The sequence below is a fragment of the Callithrix jacchus genome, chromosome 7 (assembly GCF_049354715.1).
Source record: "Callithrix jacchus isolate 240 chromosome 7, calJac240_pri, whole genome shotgun sequence".
NCBI classification, from domain to species: Eukaryota; Metazoa; Chordata; class Mammalia; order Primates; family Cebidae; genus Callithrix; species Callithrix jacchus.
Genome location: NC_133508.1, coordinates 2,778,592 through 2,785,383, shown reverse-complemented (window position 1 = coordinate 2,785,383; position 6,792 = coordinate 2,778,592). Strand labels below are relative to the sequence as shown.

The 6,792-nt window shown below is 50.3% G+C and overlaps 1 protein-coding gene across 6 annotated transcripts in view; it reads right to left on the bottom strand.

The window, feature by feature from the left end:
• The window catches only part of LOC144576862 (uncharacterized), a 139,754-nt gene that overhangs the window by 115,977 nt on the left and 16,985 nt on the right, over positions 1-6,792 (bottom strand). The gene's annotated exons all lie outside the window — the stretch shown is intronic.

Below are 6,792 nucleotides of genomic sequence, written 5' to 3'. Positions count from 1 at the left end.
TGTGACACTGAAACCATGCGCTGCCGGAGAACAGTAGCTGCCCTATTCAGAACCGCAGAATGAGAGGCAGCGAGCGAAGGCATTTGATCATTCAGGATGAGAAGGGTAACGTTTCAAAGCCGTATGTGAGAGAGAGACATCCCATAACAGCTGCAGAGCTTAAATGGGAGGCCTGCTGCTTGGCCCTTTGATGGAATATTTTTGAAATTTTTCCTACAGGCCACAAGTTTGAACAGAATAGCATTTTCTGTTGGATTCCTTTTTTGCTTCAGGGTTTTATGTTGGATTTGTTTTTCTAGCTTAGTGTTTGATTCTAAGAAAAAGTCCTTAACAACTTCTTGCAAAATGGCACAAGCATCCTGATCCTTTATGAAGCAAATCTTATTCATCCCTGGTAATGAGGGACAGAAAGAGCAGTTAATGAAAACCCACAGATAATCCAGAATTCTTCCATTCTCTGCCTTCTCCCACTACAAACCACCTACTCATAAGTTTCTCACAAAGAAAGAAACAAACTTCTAATGAAAGTGAGGAAGTAGAGAAAGCCAAAAATCAGGAAGAAAAGGCAGCCAAAGCCAAGGGCCTGGAGGGGGCACCTGCTGGGGCCACACAGCTGCCTGCAGAGCGCTTAACGCTGACAGACCAGTCGTCCATGAGGCCTGGGTGCTGGTGCTGAGGAGCTGCGTGCGTGTGGGGTGCCCCTTCACAGAAGTCGGTTGCCAATCAGGCACACAGCTAGAAAGCCCCCCTTCTGTAAAGAGCACACGGCCGAGGGCATCATGGGTAGGAGCGTGCTGAGTTAGTCAGGGAGGGAGGAATAAGACCAACATATTCCCCTGTTGGTCTACAGCCCTGATTCCAGAGTCTCCCATGTCTCCCTAACCAGCGGCTGCATGCTGGGAGACCAGCACAGAGTGACAGGTCGAGACAGCTGGAAGTCACCTCTAGGCAGGAGCTGCTTTCTGAGGAATGCTCCCTGTCTTGTAGCCTCTCTGTACAGTCAGCAAAGCAGCCTGGCGCCAGCTTCTACATGCCTGCATCAGAAGGGTGTTTAATATTAAACTACACATACAGTGTTCTCCAACTGGTCACTTAGAGCTGAAGCTGCACGTAAGAATCCCCAGTTGTGAGACACTGAAGGATCCCTCTCTCATGAAGCTGCTTTAACATGTATAGAAAGTTCTCAAGTGCATTCTCTAGAAAGCCAGACTGCCTCAGTGTGAATGCCAGCTCTACCACTAATTACCTAGGGAACCTCTGTGCCTGAATTTCCTCATTAGCTCAAGGAGGGTAAAAATAATACCTAACGCATGAGGTTGTTATGAGGATCAACTAAGCCAATCCATGGAAAATGATGGGCTTGGTGTCCAGGGAGCCATGAGCGCTCTCCAGGACCGCAGGTGAGCTGGAGCAGCCACGCCTACAGAACTCACCTCTGCTGGCCTCTGGCTTCTCACTTTCTCCTAGCAGGTATCCATTTAGCCACCTGCAGAGAGCCCCACAGAGCTCCCTGGGTTCCCTGGGGAACTGTAGACAAGGTCTGACCAGAAAGCACAGCTCTTCCAGCAGAGGTCTGCACTGACAAGTCCCAAACAGACCCCTTTCAGAGACACTGTCCACTGGCAGCACCTCCCCTTACAGGCTCACACACCGCAGAACTCCAGGAAGCCACCAACTCATCCCACGCTAGGAAAAGGAAACCAATTCCTCACTCTAATCCACCCTTCCTACCTGGATCTTATTTAGGCATCCCTTCCCCAAAAGAAAAGCCTAGCTGTCCAGTTTGGGCCCAAGGCAGGAATCACAAGATCGCCTCTAGATTTGCCTATGACAAGCCTGTAGGTTCCAGGCCCTCCCAAGGCAGAGCCGTCCTCAACAGCAACCTGAATCAGTATATGACCACCTCGGGAAGAAGAGAGGTCAGGCTTCTGAAACTGCAGGGGCACAGATGCAGCCAGGCAGAGAGCACTCGACCCCCACCCTCACCCCCATCCTCGCCCTGCTCCCAGTTTCACAAATGCACTCTGCTTTGGTTTTATTTATTGGTGATCTGCGCAGAAGTTTGGAAAAGTGATTTTGCTACTGAAAGCACAAAGATGAAAAGCCATTGCTTTAGTAGAGGGTGACTCTTAAGAGAGACTCACCGTTACCTAAGCCCTGCAGCGGTTATGATCTTTGCGGTCATTCTCCTCTCCCTCCTCTCTCTACCCGCTTCTGTCTTCCCACATTTATTGCAATACCACAGAACATCTGCTATTTATGGTATGCTGTTTCCATGTCACATGTGTCTGTCTCCTAGCATGACTGTGAGCTCTCTGAAGGAAGTGACTGTGTCTCATCCATCACTGGGTCCCCTGTGCCTTGCACAGTGCCTGCCATCTAGTCAGGGTTCAAACATGCTGGATGATTGAGGAGACTCCCAGAAGCAGCAGTGACTATGCCGCAGCTGGAGAAAGGGCCTCCTTATTCAACTGCGGATGGACTCAGGAGGATGGAAACTGGAGACGTCCTGCCAAAAGTCAGGAGCCACAAAGAGGGGACGTGGGGAATGGGTGGGAACAAGGGAGAACCACTATGGTGAGCTCCCCATAGGGGCTCTGTCTGGTGGCCCCAGAGGTCCTCACTAAGGGGCCCCAAATGGAGGACTTGCCTGCAGTGAGGTCAAGCCACCTCAGATGCCCCGCCATCTCTTTCTGCACCTCTCAGGAACGTTTTATATCTAGGCACTGCCTCTCGACAGAAGTCGAATATCTCAGAGATAAAAAGAGCCACAGAACTAAGTATACATGAGCAGAACACTGTGGATATAGGCACCTAACTCAGGCAGTCCTTAGAAGCAGATCCTCTCCCTTCCCAGATCTCCCATGGCAGCTCCTGTTGAGCCTGTGAGTCAGTGTCTGGGGCAGGATGGGATCACACCAGCCCCCGCCCTGCACAACACAACCCAGCCATTCACACAGCCATGGAAAGGCACAAGGTCCCCACTGCTGCAGGGATGCCATTTGGCAGCAGGCACGCAGGACATGGGCTTGGATCCTAGTTCTGTGTCCCAACACATCAATAGCTACCACGGAGTGAGGACACACACCACTAATCATTCCTCTGTTCAGAACACACATTAAAGAGCCACCTCACAGAAGGTGCTGGGGCAGGGCCGTGGGTGCACAGTTAACACATCATACCCATGCCTCTGAAGTCTGGCCATCATTAGCTTCTCTGCCAAATGCGGGGAAAACCCTTCAAATAGGTAAGCAAGTGGACAGTCCAGGCAAACCTCTCTCCCCGCACAGCAGACACTGCACCCCAGGGTGCCGCACAGATTATGCACTCAGAGACAGCTCTATGGGACTCTCTGCCTTGGCTGAGCTTGATGCTCAGACTCAGCATCGCCCTGGGGGAGTCTAAACGGCTGTCCCAGGGAGGACATAAGACAGTGGGAGACAGGGCAAGGAGCCCCCTAAAGCCTCTACACACCAATGTCTTTACTGAGACCAGAGCTGACCACAGTGGCCCCAGTGCTCTAGTCATGTTCCCCCACCTACCAACTACAACACATTCTTCCCCGTCTACAACATGGGATCCAACCAACAGCTTCACATCTTCAAAAACTACGAACCAAAACACATGCTGAGTGCCTTCCCCTCAAGGAACACAAAGAGGCTGGGTAGCTGGGTAGGGTAGATGTAAGGGAGGACAGAGCATGAGGGGCAGGGGCAAGGGCTCTGGCAAGAGAAGAATGCCCTGCTGAGCTGATGCTGCAGTCACCCCCACCTGGAGCTCCAGGAATCCATGCCCCACAGCGCAGTTCTGCCCATTTCCATTCCCCACTCGCCTCGCCCTGTTCCCACTGTCTTTCATCCTCCCCCAGGACAGCTGTTTAAGCTCCAGTGGGGTGATACTGAGTCTGAGCAACAGTGAGCTCAGCCAAGGCAGACTGTCCCACTGACTGCATCCCCCCTGGAGGTGCCCCATTTGGCCTCTACTACAGTGTCAGCACATCCCTGTTCGAAGCCTCAACTTCTGCCCAGTAGCAACAGACTGTGGGTGCCCAGTTGCCTGCCTTCCCTGGTACATGGCGCTCTGCAGAGAAAGTGTCAGCGAAGGGGAGATTCCCAACTCAAGCACCCTGGCCCTGTGATGAGAGGACCGCAGGCAAGCAGCCCCTCAGGTCAGCCAGAGCAAACCAACATGGAAATATTGGCAATCTGTCATTTGAGAATGTGATTATAAATATATGTCACACACCTCTACAATTACAACCAACCCAGTTAAAATCTGACTAATTCACAAACTTACCGTGTGGTATGAATCTGGAAACACTGATCTGAAGTAATGTTTTCCAAACTATATTCCATAGACATTACCCTGCAAGATAATCTATGGGGGAAAATGAGCTTGGCAGCCAAGAAGGTGTGAGGAGTGCTGTTAACCCAGTCCTCCTGGAAGCTGCCCACATGCAGTCCCTTAGAAAAGCTCTGGGGCAGCTCTGCACCCTGTGGCAAAGACCCACCCCGTTCACCCCGTTCAGCCCGGTGCACGCTGCGTTTTCCTTCTTGGAACTCTGTCATCCTGTGATACCTTTTAACCAGAGGGGTGATGCAGTGCTGTGGGGAAGCACATGGACTTCGGAAGAACGCCCCCCTGGGTTTGACCATGGCTTTACCACTTACTAGCTTGCAATGGAGCAAGGTCCTCAGTTTCATCATCTGTGAAACACAGGACACCAACAGCAGTACCTACCTGTATGCAAACCATTCATAACAGCATTTACAACACAATCAGTTCTAGAGAGGTGTTTATGAACAGCCAGCAGGACTAGCATCCTAAGGCACACTTTGGAAAACACTAGCAGAGAATTGGAAGCCCTATAGAATTCTGGAGACATCGTCTCTCCCTAAGGTTACAGGCTGGTAGGAGAAAGGGTAGGTAATTATGACTCAACATATTAACTCATGAGCAAGGAATATGTGTGGACTTTGGAACCCAAAGAAGGGAAGGAATTGCATTTTTGGTGAGGAAAGCTACAGGAAAGAATCTACAGCCAAACTGACAGAAATCCAAACACATAAGCAGGATTTCACCAAGCCAAAAACTAGAGTCTGACTGCAGCAAATACAGAGTAGGTGTGCATTGTGGCTGGGGACAGCGAGCAGCTGGATTTGACTAGAGTGGATGGGAGCCAGAACACAGGGCGATGCACTTCACTGGAAATGCGGCTGACATGTTGTTATGGGCCCCATATTCCAAATTAGGGACCTTGAGATTTCAGTCTATGGGAAATACGGAGCACCAACATCAAAAACAGTCAACCAAGGATGGATCAGAGTGGGAAGTGAACTGAGTGGAGAAGGGAAAGACTGGGCAAGGAGACATGTTTCAAGGAAATTAATCCAGTTCAGGTAAGCAGAGAAGAAAGAGGCAATCAGATCAAAAGGGGAAAACAGGTTGAGAGGTATTTCAAACACAGCACAATATCGGGTGTGGCATTTAGAGAAAGCAGTAACAATAAAAAAAAAAAGAAAGTGGGGGATGGGTCAGAATTAGGAGTGGGAAATGGAGAAGCCCAAGGCTATAGCAAAGGTCCTTGAGATGGACACAGCAGTAGCAGCAGCATGTCCTGGAAAGCAGTGGGTGATAACTCGGCACTCATGTCAGGTTCAAATCCATCCTGGTCTTGTTCCCAGGAGGTGGGCAGCATGAGTAATTGGGTGGGAAGGAGTTATGGGAATGCTGCGCCCACCCTGCAAGAGTTTCAGAGGGGAGGAAAGGCCTGTATTGAGCATCACCTACAATAAGATGCAAAGTGGTAGCATTTAATTTCTCCCCTCCCGGAAACGACTCCACAGTGGTACTCTGGGTGAGCCAAGTCATTAACATCGAGACTCCAGATCCCATTCGGGGACCCATTTTGCCCTCTGGAAACCTTCCTCCTCTTCCCCACTTGATCACAGATGCCTGGGATGTCTATTCAGAGGAGACGGTTTAGACCCTTCTCTCTTCCACACCAGCCAGAAAGTTGCCATCTCTGTCTACATCCATGAAACTACATTATAACATGGCCACTTGACACGAGAATACAGTGACATAGCTAAGCTTACATGCTAGTATGTTTTCAACATTTATTTTCTTACCAGCAATGACGTGCAGATACTTTCACCCCATCTCTAACGCCCTTCATACTGTTAATCACACCCCCAGCCTAACTGCACCCTTGGGCTTCACTCAGGGATAAGGATAAAGTTCAGAGACACATTTTGGGTCAGCAAAGTCCATTGTGCACATTACTTGAAAATTTTTTAAAAAAACCATTTTTTTTCTTGTTGTTCTATATCAAGATGGCTACATCAAACCCACAACAAAATGTCCTACCCGGAGCTATGATTCTTTCCAGCTCCACCTGGATCCATCGAATCTCCAGGTAGTATTAGCTTATCCAATCAGCTGCCTTCCCTCTCCTGCAGCTGAACACCATACCCAGTGCACATCAGTCATGTCCCGCCCTGTGAGAAGGCCCCGTTCTCTTCCTGCTGACGTTCCACTTTGAGGCTAACTGCCCGGCCAAAAACAGACATCTGCTAGTGCGACCCTGAAATACACTGCTGCCTGGTGTTTTGCCCACCAGCTCCGGGCATCCAGGAGTCTCCTGGCCAACTGCTGGAGACACTTGAGCACCACCCTGTGCCAGGAGCAGCCCCAGACCGGTGCCTGGTGTTGTGCAACCTCGCTGCCTCAGGCTGCAGCTGCCATCTGCTATGATCCTCAAAACCGGGAAGGGCTCTCTGCTCCAAAAAC